The 14,849-nt window shown below is 32.6% G+C and overlaps 2 long non-coding RNA genes across 2 annotated transcripts; both read right to left on the bottom strand.

Annotated features, from left to right (window-relative positions):
• Positions 1–7,926: 7,926 nt before the first annotated feature.
• Positions 7,927–12,030, bottom strand: LOC146915742 (uncharacterized). Its single transcript, XR_015014752.1, has 5 exons — positions 11,744–12,030; positions 11,499–11,642; positions 11,321–11,417; positions 10,737–10,846; positions 7,927–9,560 (listed from the first exon to the last, which is right to left on the bottom strand). It is a non-coding gene; the product is annotated as an uncharacterized LOC146915742 (long non-coding RNA).
• Positions 12,031–12,348: 318 nt separating this feature from the next.
• On the bottom strand, positions 12,349–13,581 carry LOC146915743 (uncharacterized). Its single transcript, XR_015013457.1, has 4 exons — positions 13,457–13,581; positions 13,264–13,368; positions 12,999–13,040; positions 12,349–12,611 (listed from the first exon to the last, which is right to left on the bottom strand). It is a non-coding gene; the product is annotated as an uncharacterized LOC146915743 (long non-coding RNA).
• Positions 13,582–14,849: the final 1,268 nt, after the last annotated feature.

Below are 14,849 nucleotides of genomic sequence, written 5' to 3' on the forward strand. Positions count from 1 at the left end.
ATATAATACTTATCCTTTCTCTCTTTTAAAAAGATGATAATGATAAAGCAAAGAAACTTCTTCATAAAATGATTGCATAAGGTTTACTTAAAAATTGAAATTAGGTAAGATGATTTTCTATTTATACATATGATTTTGAATTTATATTTCAGCGTAACAACATCATTTTATTTTATGTACTTGCTTTTCTTGATGGGAAATAGACTTTTATTACTGTTTCTCATGTTAAGTGTCTTTACCAAAACCTTTATAGATCATGTGTATCTTTCATCTTTATTTTTCTAAATTATTATATTAAGTGACCTTAAAAGCAGTGCCATCGCACTATTATGAAATTTGTGGACCTTTTTATCTAAAGTTTTCGATGTTGGTATACATTTCTGCATTGAATTACATTTATTTATCATGGGTGATACTTTGAATGACAAGAATGATTATATAGACTAGTTTCCATGTAGAAGGTGCCTTAACAAATGATTTGACAGCCGACACATATTAGCTTGCTTATGTCATGTTAAGTTAAACTAGTTGTCAACCCGTGCTTCGCACGGGATGGATTGCTTTTTTTCGGATAATTTTGTTGGCAATCACATTTGTTAACGCTTAAAAGTGAACTGATTGTGAACATAGATATTACATGCTTATAAATATAAAAAGCCATGATCCATAACATACCAAATCCTAGATAGGTCTATCATAAAAGATTCCAAAACAGAAGTTATACAACATAGATTCTAAAGTAGTTGTGTTTGATGGATTACAAAGGTAAATTTCCAAAACGGCCCCATCATCTTCAATCTCAAAAGTAAGCACTACCTTTCATTGTTTACTGGCCGCGGATATGTTTGACATACATTTTGGTTGGTGGATCTTCTAAATCAAAGATCAACTTGTCATCCTCTTGTAAGTCGCTGTTTCTGACGAAGTCTGACCATTCACCACTCAAAGATTTCTCGGCATTTCCCTGCCAGCAGTTATCTGTTAGAGTAAACCATTTAGTTAGTCTAAATATTTTTTTTTTGTTGTCATTAATAATTTTTTTATTGTTGTCCAGTTAATCTAAATATAATAATGATGTTTTTTGCCATGATTGAGTCACACTTGAATTCCAATCTGGTTCCAGGAGTGATGAGATTACATAAGCAAAATCTTTTCCATCCATTTCAAGTGGCGTTGCCAGGACCCTGGCTTAGGGGATGCAAACATTTTTTTTTTTTGCTGTTAACACTGACAGAGTGATAGATACCACATAAAAATCCACCAATAGAGGATATAAATGGTAAAATCAGGCTTAAACACGAATAACCACAAAAAAATGTGTAGCTTAACAATCTTGACATTGATGGTTAAATCAGACTCTAACATATGAGTGTAAACATTTTTTTTGTTGTCAAATTGTAATGATTAGAAATTCGTTTCTAAAAGTGAATAAGCGAAAAACTTGAGGTTTGAATCTCATACCCTGCATACTGCAATATCTCTATCAGCGGAGTTAAACTCACGTAACTATGTAAACTTCTTAACATCCATTAATAATTATTATAATGTATATAAATTAAAACATACATATTTAAATTATGAAATTTTTTGCTGCGAGGGGTACTGTTTTTAGTACAACTTGTTGTTATACCCTAATTTTGGACCTAAAAATACTAACTCCATTTTTTTCTTGCATTTCAAGTCATTTGAACTGTCTCTGATCAATTACATCTTTCTCTGCATTTTATTTCAATATTACTTGCAAAATTCGTGCAAAAGGGTATTTCAGTCATTTCCTGTATCCAAACTCATTTTTAGTCCTTGAAAAATTGTTTGAGTCCTTTCAAATAGTTTGAATAAGTCTTTGTTTCAATTCCATGTCAAAATCCATTTCAAAAATTGCATTTGAAGTCATTTTGAGTCAGTTTAGCCCCTAGGGGCATTTTAGTCCTTTCATGTGTTAAAACTCTGTTTAATTTCTAAAAATTTGTCTCTGAGTCTTTTCAACTTGTCTGAATAAGCTCTTGCTTTAATTTCATGGTAAAATCCATTTTTTAATTGCATCTGAGTCATTTTTTAGTCGTTTTAGTCCCTAGGGGCATTTTGGTCATTTCACATGAAATTTTGGCAGAGAGAAGTTACTTTAAAGTACCTCATTTAGGTAATTGGTTCGTTTTAGTCCATTTTGTGTTTTTTATTGGTTTCACTTTACGTTTATTCCAAATTACATTTTTTTTTAAATTCAATTTTTATTAAGTTTTTGCACTTTAGTCCTTTTTCTTTTTTTTCTTTTTTCTTTAAAATTTTTCTAATTTGCGTTTTGGTCCTTGGGTCAAACTTTTTGTTTTTTTTTAGTCAATTGCAGAATAGTCCATGTTTTGTCCAATTTTATTTTTAGTTTTTTTATTTTGCAGGTTGGTCCCTTAATTTCCAGAAATTACAAAAAGGCCCTTAAATCCAAAAATTGGTCCAAGGTCGAATCAAAACAAGTCCAGGGACACATGTCAGCAAACCATTGGCTATCAGGGACACATGTCAGCTATAAATAGGCCACATCATCAATCACAGTGTCAGGATCAATCACTACGAGCCACATCACCATAAACAACTTACACATTTTCTCTCTCCTCTAATAGAATCAAACAACAAAATCCATCAAGAACGAAGATGAATCTTCATCTTCTTCGTTGAACCCTAACTTTCCAGTAACAACTTTTTCAATCAATTGGAATGAATTCAAAACAGTTCTCAGAGATTCACTGAAGAATCTTCATCATCGAACCTTGACTTCTGCAATTCGAAGCTCAAATTCGTTACCTAAGCAACAAATTTGAACGATCACAGAAGCAAAAAGAGTGAGAAGAAGAGGATCGAAGCAAAATCACACCAGTGAAGAAGGAAGAGAAGAGAACAACTGATTTATTTTCAGTTCAAGACTTACTAGAAGCTTGCGTGGATCTTTTTGTTCGAATCTCCAAATCAAATCAGGTAAACATACAAAACCTTCTCGTTTTTCGCTTCAAATCATCATCGAAGGCTTAAAATTGAAAACAAACGGTGAATCGAAGTGAAAACTTCGAAAAGATTCAAAAAAGTTTGAAACGAAACCCTAAAATGTAAAATCACGAAGGTTCACCGTTTATTTTCCAAATCAGAGTTCAAATTCGTCATCAGCACAGAAAATAGGTCAAGTTAGGGTTTGGTTCCAAGAAGATTAGAAAATTTTTCCAAAACCCTAGAACGTAAGATTCGAACGTAGATCTGTTCGAATTTAGGCCTCGTTTCAAGAAACTAGTTCCAGAATCATAAAGAGGAGACTCAGATGAACACAATGGTGTAAAAAAGTTCCAAAAAATGTTCAGGTGTGGTGGCGCCGCCGGCGAACCACCACACCTCCGCCGTTGTGTTCATTGGAGAAGACGAAGAGAGAGATTGCAAAGCATCTCTCTCTAAAACGTTGTAGTGAGAGAAAGGGAAGAAGGAAATGAACTGGACCGGTTATCTTGTGTTTATATAAACACATGAACCGGTCTGGTTCAGTTTGGTTCATTCCTTTTCTCAATCCACATCGTTGGATCTTTGGTTCGCCACGTGTATGATCCAGATGCCTTGCTTCCATGTGCCTGAACCACCTTATGGTATGCTGCGTATTTGTGACCGTTTGATCTAGGGTTTGGGGATCCTGGATCAATCCAACGTCCCTGATACGTTTGGATAGTCCAGGATCCATTTTCCCTTTGGGCCTGGGTTGTTCTTTTCGTTTTTTGGTTCTTTTGTTGCTATATGCACTTGTTTTCTTGCTAATTGCACCCCTGTCTGTCCAAAAACTTTGATAAAAATTACTAAAAAATTTCTATGGGTTCTTGATCACTTTCTTGATGTTTTTGGGATGATGTTATGTGTTGAAACTGGATTAAAAATATGTAGTATTTTCTTATTAATTCTTTGCTATATTTGTTAAAATTTGTGAAGTTTCCTATGTTTTTGTGTCTAAAAATTCTTAAAAAAAGCTTCTAAAAATTTCACACACATGTCTTGATAATTTTGTGGTATTTTTGTGATGATTTTGCATATTAAAAAAATTGATAAAAGATAATGTGATAATTTTCTTGTTATTTTGTGATATTTGGTATTAAAAAATTTTGTGACAATTGCTTGATTTTAGTTCCATTTTTTTTGATGAAAGTTTGTGACCTATACCATATGATTTTGTGAAGTTTTAGCTACTGTTTGTATGTGTTTTTTGTTGCATGTGTGTGAATTAGGTTTAATTGTTTGGTTTGCAAGTTATATTTTGTGAATAAATGATGCCAATATGCCTGGATATATCATGAATTTTGACTTGAATGTGTTCTTATAATTCTCATATCATTAATTGTAATAAAACCTTTAGAAAATTATCATGATATGAGGATTATAGGTCACATATTTGTCTTGATGTCATGGTAAATTTTAAGTGTATTTTGCCACTTTTAGGTTAAGAGTTTCATTACTTTTTGTCAAGTTTTTAGTATTCCTTTTGCTTATAATTTTCATGCCATTACACCTTGTGCCACTAACCACTTTCATTTCATGTTTCATGCATTCCATAAGCTCTTCTCATCTCATATTCACCTCTATTTTTCTTGCAATTTAATTCTTGCCAAGATGTAGCATGTGGAAAGACTTAGGAATTTTGTATTTTACTTCATGCAATTTTAAATTCTTGCAAGACCATAGAATGTAAACTAGGGCATATGTAAAGGACAATGGACTCTAATGATGTACACCGACACAAGCACCGACACATGCACACACATCACATAGATATTTTTAGATGTATGGCTAGGATATGCATGCTTAGATGTATGTTTAGGATTGTATGTTTAGACGAATGCTTAGGCTTTGCACTTAGAAAAATCTCTTTTCCAAAAAAAAAATATGAACAATATCACTCAAATCATTTTCCCAATAAACCTTGGGATCAAAATCCCATTGTATTTTCCCTTTATTTTCTTAATCAAAATTTCAATGAAAATTAATCATACTTGACCTTTTTTCCAAAATAACTAATTCAACCTGACAATTTTACAATCTCATGCCTTTAAGGCCTCTCAATCTCCATTCTTCAAAATCCCATTTTCAAACTTAAAATCAACCAACAAAAACAAAAAACATTTTTGGAAGAGAACTACGGTGGATTTGATCCCTTAAACGGGTACGTAGGCAAGGAACAAAATTCCTTCAATTCAAATAAAATAAAAACTCAAACACTTTCTTCTCCCTCCAATTCTTCACTTAGAAAACTCTTAGGTTTAAATAAACACTTTCAAAATAGCATTTAAAAATAAAGCGCGCGCGTTGGAAGTAAAGAAGGTTCCTATAGGATACTATAGTCGTTATGGGTGCCTAACACCTTCCCGTGGCGAAAACAACTCCCGGACCTCAATTCTCAAGGGTTTTGCTTATTTTTTCCCTTCCCAAGAAAAAATGAGATATCACCGGTTAAAAAGGTTCAAACGTAATCAATGTTTGACACCCGAAAACCAAGATAAAACACTTGTCGATAATAAATTTTGCTGGTTCAAAAAAAAAATTATGAAATTTTAGTATATGTTTATTAAAATAGCTAGAACATTTTTTTAAAAGGAAAACTATCTTGTGTAGAATTTGAGTTATATATGTCAAATTGTGATAACTATATCTCCTTAGAATAGAATCATTTTTACTATTTAATAATAATAATGAAATAACATGTGAATAATGCACAGCTCATTGACACGTTCAGTCAAATAAAATGTAATGCAAGGCAGTCATTTACACAGTTCAGTGAGAGAGAGAAAAGACAGAGGGTTCATAGTTAAATTTTCAGGGGGTTCAGTAAAGAAAAAGTTGGAAAATTTAGGTGCAAATATAAAATTTGAGGGGATGCAGCTGCATCCCCTGGGCCCAACGTGGGTCCGCCACTGTCCATTTCCGATTATAGATGTGTTAATATTTGTTTCAGGGTCATTTATGAAAAATAATTTACATATCGTAATTGTGTTAGCGGTACCGCATAGTCTTAGATATTCGTGGTTTTTAGTTTGTAAAAAGTTACCAAGATCAGTTGGTAAAACCTCCAAAATGAAAGAAAGGTAATAAAATAGTAAAATATTTGTGAAATTGATTGAAACTTAAATGGTAATAAATAATTTGAGATAATTGAACTCAAATACTATGGAGCTTACGAATTTTGGACCAATTGGTGAATTTTGTGAAATTGTGACTTGAAATGTTAGGTCTCTGGTAATGCAAGTGGATTACCTATGATAAGATGGATATTCATTTGTTGTTGCAGAACCCTCGAATATCTTGGTTTGAAAACACTATTTCTAAGATATGTGAAAGATATAAGTGGTTTCATTTTTCACAAGTTAAGTATCCAAGTATTAGATTTTCCAGGAATATTGTCATGATAAAATTGTCATGATAAATTACCAGGATCCCATCTAAAAGTATATGATATGTGAAAGATATAAGTGGTTTCATAATCTAACATTCCAATAAGAGTTGTATATTTATCATTTTTTTTCCTTGGTCATTTGCTTCGCACGGGTTGAATTACGTACTTTTTAAAAAATAATTCTGAAGGAGAGATGTTCAAATCACAGAATATTGTCATTCTTTGCACGGGTTGAATATCGCGTTTTAGAACTTTGTTATACATGAAAAATGAGCAAATTAAGGGAAATAGCTGCATTTTTCAAATTAAGGTTTACCTCCTCCGAACACCTGCCTCCTTAATTAACACAGGCTCACATAAATCTTACAAATAGGATGACTTGTCGTTGAATATCGGTGTAAAAGAGTTCTACACCAACTCAACATTGTGCAGCTCTAGTAAAGTCTTTCGTGTATATGTTAGACATTTGGTTTATTAAACACAGATATGAACACCAATAATGAAACTTGCAAATACATTTTCTTATAATATGCATTAATTATTCAATTCCATACTTTTGAAAGGAGACAAAGAAAAAGGGATGAGTCCTAGTTATAACTCCATTCTTTATACTTTTCTATATAATGTTTATGTTGTTTTAATACGAAGGGTTTTCATTTTTTTTATCACTGTGTTCAAAATATTTACTTTGAGGATTGCTTTCAAATGTATCAGCTGAGAGAACACATACTTTATTGTCATTATTAATCACATTTAAGTTTGAAAGACCTTGTAATATTCTAAATTAATTGCTCATAATTCATAGCTGTTACAATTTTTGTAAACTTAAATACTGGCCTTCACCTTAGTGCACCAAATTAACTGGAAAACTTTGAAAAGAAAATATAAAAATCAACTTTCTTTGTTACAACAACATCAGAGCCAAAACTAATAGAAGAGAAAACATAGTATAGATTCGACACTTGCAGCTTAGCACCAACAGGACCGACAGGTCCGAATGCCATAGAAGAAAAGCTCTCATCACCACCATTATTCACAAACAAACATTTATCAAAAGTTTAAATGGTTATATAACACTTTTCTTTTTATATTGGTTTCTTCCTTTAAAGTTAATCCGATTCTAAGCATATTAGTTAAATGTAATTACATCTCTTGATCAAAATTCTAACTTTAGTTTACAATAATGGGGAAAACATGTATCCTTTGTGTGACCAAGCAAGAAACTCATGAAGCGTGACCCCTAAAGATAGCATAGAATGTGCTGTCAAAGAATTTATTCCAGGAAATTGTGTAAGAAATGACTCAGTAAGAGTGACTGAATCAGGCATTTTAGCATACAAACCCCTTGTCAGAATGGCAGTACTCTTAATGCAGTTTATCATTACTTCATTGGTCAACTCAGGTGAGTAGGAGAAGAAAATCTGCAAATCAATTCCCAGACCTTTTGCTGCTGCATAAAGTCCATCCGAGGACTCCATAACAGTTGAAAGAAAGTTAAATTCTACTTCAAAACCTAGAAGGAAAACAAAAAATTTAAAATCAGTTCAATGTACAGGTTGTCAATACTGTATTAAACAACCACCTAATATCAACAAAATCAGATTCAGCAAACTATGTCTATCAGTTTCCTGGTAATAAAAGCTTATATCTTCTAATTCCATGTATATAATAATACTGAATTCTTAATTCCATGTATATTAATTTTTTTTTTTACTTTTACTTCTACTATTCAATTAACCAATGATAAGGTACAATCCATTACTTTTACTTTCTAAAAGCAGATGATGGGACAATAATTTTGATTCACTTAGTTTGGTAATTCTATTATCATTTTTGAAAGATTGTCGCGGCATGTCAAGCCCTGGTAATGTTCTTCATGAGTTGTAAGGGGGATTTATGTCACCACAAACATAACATGAGTACACTTATATTCTTATTCACAATATCTTCATAATATGCCTACTACTTATTTTCATAATGTGCATGCTTATGCTTTTGTTGCTCTCTTCTCATCAATGCTAAGTCCAGGCATTTTTGGAATGACTATTACCCAAATCCAAATAGGCTGATCTAGAATTGCATCAGAAAATGATTGTGTGTAAGTTTGCAAAAAATTGAGACTCTGAGTTAACATACTCATCTTACTACAAAATATTTTGTCCTTCTAAGACATGAAAAAATGAAGTTCAGTCGATCACTAAAATGAAGTTCAGTCAATCACTAAATATTTTGTCCCTCCTAAGACTTGAGACTTTGAGTTAACATACTCATCTTACTACAATATCATTGGTAATAGATAATAGATAAATGGTAATATACATGATAGCATAGTTGCTAAATCGATACCAAAATAGTAAAGTTGTTATCTTAGAAAGGAGAAAGGAAATTATATCTTTTAAGATAACAACCACCTTTTAGCATAAGGACAACAGTTACATGGCTGCATACTTCTTTTAGAAGTTTGCACACAGGTGCATTAGCAAGTCAGTCTCCTATAAAAATATGTGGGAGTTGACTGATGAAGAAATTCTGAATTCGAATTAAAAACAGATCTGATGATAAGGATATAAAATGATTGATGTCATTTTTATAGAAATGCATACCTGAGAAATTGCAAATATACGGAGATCAACTGGCTTATACATTTTCACACTACAATATAGATTTTCAGTTTTAGTTGTCAACATGTAATCACTATAAAGAACAACTAAGAATGCAGAAGCCACTGAATGTTGCAAACAGTTCAGTGGAATGACCGGGGGTTGCATGTCAATAATTCATAAAAGAAAAGCTTATAAAATTAGTTATCAACACAAAAGTTCAGACACTAAAATTTCAAATGAAAATCACACTCACTAACAACTCAGGATTATATCGACAAATTTAAGATATACATAGTGTGTCAGTGTGTGTGCGCGCTCGATTGTGTGTCTGGGAGAGAGATACAAAACCTGATTTTCAGAGCTTTCTGTAGCATTGGAATCTTTAACATTTTCTACACCCTTAGTAGATTCAGGAATAGGACTTTGAGACGCTGATGAAGATACTTTCCCGTCAAATTCCCTGGTCTCGAGTTCCTTCAAACTCAATATTCTAACAACCTCATCAGGTAAGACTTGTACTTTATCCTCACTTCTCTTCACAGCAAGATCAATTTCTGCACAAATTTTGTAATCAACATCATAGTCGAGTTTCAAAAGATCAAAATATGAATGCTAATCGCTGTCATAATTAGGAATATATGATCACTACACAAACAAATTCCCAATCAATCATTTTTGGAAAGAATTGGATTCAAATTTGATGACATATAAGAAGTTAACTGTTTGAAGCAACCATAAAACTTTTGGCAATGAGCTTATATGTAAATTTTGTGTTTCCAGGGCAACGAAAGATCTATAGTATGTATATTTTAGTTACTCCTTAATAGCATGAAATGTATATGTAAATTTTAGCAATGGTGGTTTAATTTCTGAGCATACACAGAGAGTTAAGAGAGTATTCAACCTGTGACTCTAAGCTTCTAAATGAAAATAAGTCGTTATCTACACATTGTTCTTAAAAAGAAATACATTGAATTCAACCCTGTATAGATGAAAGGAACTATAATGTCCTATTGAGAATACACATTGTTCTACACATTGAATTCAGCCTATAACTCCCATCTGTTCCTCACTACTTGAAAATAATTGAATTCAAAATGTACCATAATAATTACACTATTTGACAAATCTCATTTATGCTACCTTTCCAAAAATGACTCAAAATAAATATATATACACCAAAAAATTTGTGTTCTTTAGAGCTGTAATGGCATACTCAAGGCCTATCAAAGAAGTATTAAAAATACAATTACACAAAGGTATATTATTAATTTTTAAAAAAAAATCAATGCATTGAAGTACATACATCAGGTTAAAGTTCTCCAAATTGATTAAGAATCTCAAAAAAGATGCTAGCAACGTAAAATGCTTTTGTTGTAGTCCTGCAAAAGGCCAGAAATATATCTTGAAAACTATCACACATGAAAGAATAATTAATTCCCAAGAACGTTATGTGATAGAAGTGCTGACAATCTGGGATAGCGGATTGTTAAAATTCCTCAGAGGTAATAGGGCTATAGCGCCACTATACCCGCTATTTGAAAACATTTTGTACTAAATGGCGTGTCACAGAACAATAGCGGTTTGTCTAAATTCCACTACGATTAAGCGATCTAGCGCCTCTATAGCTGCTACTTAACAACACAGTGATAGGCATAACAAAGGAACTTGAGTATTATAAGAATATAATGATAGTATATCTGCATTAAAAAAGAAGCAATTTAGCATACACATCTGCTCTTTCAGCACGATCTTGCTTGTTTGCTTTTCCAAACACATTCAAAGCAAATCCCTCAAGATATAAATTATCTTCAGGCCCCAACTTGAGTTCCTTTTTATCCTATAAACGATAATACAAAGATAATTTTATAAACATATTGAGGATACAGTTAAATAACAAATCAACAAACATAACCAATCAAATTATGTCAGCCACTGAAATTGTTTTCAAGTGATAAACAAATAAACAGGTTGTCATTTAAAATTTCACATTATCATCATCAAAATTCAGCATGAGGCATATTCACTATAGCTGAAAAATGACGCATAGATACAACCTCAGCCAATGCAAACAAAACAACATATATAAGTTGAGGATCGCTTTTCCTAATAAAACATGACACAATAGTAATGACTTCTAACATTTCAAAATTGGAAAAAAGAAACCTAAGTGAGGGTCCTAGATTAGTCATTATTCAATTGTTTTCATTTGAATCTTGTAAGGTATATAAAATAACTTTGAATTGCTCTCATAAATGCAACTCTAAGAAATGATATATACCAAAACTCACATGATATATGCCAAAATTCATACCTGTCGTCCATGAACAACTCAGAGAAAACTTCTTCTATAATGATTTCTCTGAATAACTCAACTTATCCGCAGTGTTGAATAGTAGCCGGGCAGCATCCTGAAGAAGAAAATTATCGAATATTTCAGTGTCACAATAATCAGCATAACAGAAGAGGATGAGTCTCAGGAAGGGAATTACCTGATAGGCTGAGACAATTAACTCAATGGTTTTTGGCTCAAACTTGCCAATGATGTTGCAAGTTCCTAGTGAGTAAATCCAGATCAATTTTCTATGTTTTGTCTTTGTTTCATAAAATCCCTTAAAAACTTCCACGCACTTGACCTGAAACAAACAATTGATCATATTAGTGTTAAATAAGATTTGTCTTCGTCAGAGAACACCAATGGAACCTTAAATAACTACAATCAGAAATATGCTCCTACCATCTGAGAAGGCAGGTTCAGATCAAGAGACTTGTAGCTTGTCCAAAACCCAGTGGTAAGAAAAGTTATTGTCAAGTCAATTCCAGGATGTACATCTGAGTTTTCACTAAGATATTCCTAAAACTTCAGCTGATTGTCCCTAGCCAATGTCAATTACCTAGACATTGAGAACCTTGTATAAATATATACCAATTAATCAGAAGTCAACCTTGCAATACTTCACTGAGATCTGTAAGGTCCAAAAAGATATGTGAAGAAGGACATTTCATTAACAAAATCACCAGAACCAAAAGTCTAAATATTATGTTTCATTAGCAATACAAATCGTACTTCAAAAATCAATAACTTATGGAGGCTCAAATATAATTCATAAATTGAACTGAAGCATATTCAAACCCAACTCTAATTCTCACAATGTACTTTTGATTTCTTCCTTCATCAACACACCTCAACATATAGGACTCACACACATTTGAAAAAAAACAATATATATGGCAAACAAGTTTCATATGCTAATCAACCAAGCCAAGACAAACTATTCCCTGTAATTTATTATTTTGTTAAACATACTCTGATATCATAGGTTAAATGCAGAATTTCAAATATGTGAATCAATTGAACCTCTTTCTATTCTCCTTCCATTTCTCTCTCATAGTAAACACCTTCCAGATAATGGACTGAAATCACATTCAAAGAATAATTACAAAATAATCAGCATCATATTCGAGTTTGTGCAATAAACCTTACACAAGCAAAATACATCATTGGTCATGTATTACTACACCAAAAGGTTGTGCTCCTCCTCACAAAAGTATCCAATTAGGCAACAATGAAGAACACATTTTAGTAAAACCTCATTGAAGCAATCCTGAAAGTTCAGATACTATGAAGTTACCAAAGTAGATGAGAAAATTAGATACTAAATTTTACTCTTCCAATTTATATTTCAATTATCAACTAAATGCAGCACTTGATCCATCATATATTGCTACTGGAAATTGAAAAACACAAATATCAAATTTTACCAGATCAGATACAAAGGAAAATGGTTGATATTAGACTGTAACAGAGACTACCATTCAACACCATTCAGATCAAATTCAACCATGTCCCCATGTATCTTCTTAAACAAACCCAACCCCCATACTTTCATTTCTTTATCAAGACAATCTATTGAAATAAACAATTACAGCATCAATATTTTGAGCCTACAATTTTTATATTCAATTTAAATATAAATTTACATAGAACATACCTTATGGGATGAAATTATCATAGATTAAAATCTAGAAGTGTCCTGAAAAAAAAAATCAGTAAACAACTTAAAAACTAAAACTAATTAACTTAAAATTAAAAAAATTGTAGCTAAAGAAAAAAAGCTATTTGACAATACTGGCATAATTTTACCAAATGAATCCAAGACTAAAGCAACATCCTGTATCAGACCACATATCAAATTTTACCAGAAATGATTTACCATCAAACAGAAATGATTTACCATCACTTGTACAAAAATTTACCTCCAATTCTTCTTGTTTCTTCCTCTAATTGCAAACCCAACCCCCATACTTTCAATTAAGCTTTCTTTGAATAAGGAGACACACATGCAGCAACTTTAATTAACCCTTCATTAAGAAATTGAAAATGGGGCTGAAAAGGGTTAGGGTTTGGATGAAATTGAAATTGAAATTGGGCTTGATAGAATAAGCTTACCTTAATTTCTTTTGCTTCTAATGCAAATCAGTGCAAATTGGAGTGTTGGACGGCGAGGTCGACGGCGGCGATTTCACTCTTTTGTCCCACTCCTCTTCCGTTCTTTCTCTCATCCCCCCTTCTTCCTCCCGTTCCCGTTTCTCTCTCCCTTTTTTTTTTATTCTTTTCACATATATAGGCAAGGGGAGTCCAATTTGTAATTTACCAAAATGCCCTCAGAAGGGCAAAATAGTAATTTCCACGGACATTATTTTTCTAATTTAGTTTAGTAGAAGAAATTGAAATTGGGGCTGAAAAGGGTTAGGGTTTGGATGAAATTGAAATTGAAATTGGGCTTGATAGAATAAGCTTACCTTAATTTCTTTTGCTTCTAATGCAAATCGGTGCAAATTGGAGTGTTGGACAGCGAGGTCGACGGCGGCGATTTCACTCTTTCGTCCCTCTCCTCTTCCGTTCTTTCTCTCGTCCCCCCTTCTTCCTCCCGTTCCCGTTTCTCTCTCCCTTTTTTTTTATTCTTTTCACATATATAGGCAAGGGGAGTCCAATTTGTAATTTACCAAAATGCCCCTTAGAAGGGCAAAATAGTAATTTCCACGGACATTATTTTTCTAACCTTGTTTTTCTTCTTTTCGATTTGATTTCTAGTTCTGCATTCTATCTATTTGATTCCATAGCAAATAATTTTGCATGCTCATTCAGGCGGGGTGGAGTGCATTGAGTTATGAATGTCCTACCTAATTTTGGTAAATGATTGTATACAAGCATGAAGTGAAATAGAAAAAGTTTCTAATTTTGTAGGAACACAACATGTGAACTAATCAACTATAGTTTGCTTTTATGTGCTTAAATCTTTATGGCTTTGGTTAGGAGATTTATTTAAAATGTTTGTTACAGTTGAATATTTGTCCAAATACAAATCTTGACTTTGGTCAATTTATGGATATTGGTACACCAAAGTAGTTGCACACAAACTTAAATGAGTGACACTTTCTTGAAAGTTTTGTGGCATTTCTTTGCAAGAGAAATGCCAAGGGCACTCTTTTTTCTAGCGTCTTCTCTAACACTCATTCTTCTTTTGGGTGAAATTCATATGGGTCTTACCACTATATATATGTGACATCTATTTCCAAAGTATGATACATATATAGATCCCACCCAATAAGAGAGTTAGTGTTAGAGTGAATGTTAAAAAGACACTATGCATAGCACTCCTCTTCTTTGCAATTATATCCGGAAGTCAATGTTACTTCATACTCTAACTCTATAAATTAAAGTGAACGCACTCAACATGACCGCTCATGTGAACCCACCGCTAGCCGGGCATGGGATTGTACACCGTTTTTTTTTGTATGACTTTGTCGTTTCATTCGAGGAGGGTAACCAAAGACAAAAT

Source organism: Medicago sativa, chromosome 6 (assembly GCF_051527215.1).
Source record: "Medicago sativa cultivar Bolivia chromosome 6, Bolivia_mono, whole genome shotgun sequence".
NCBI lineage: Eukaryota > Viridiplantae > Streptophyta > Magnoliopsida > Fabales > Fabaceae > Medicago > Medicago sativa.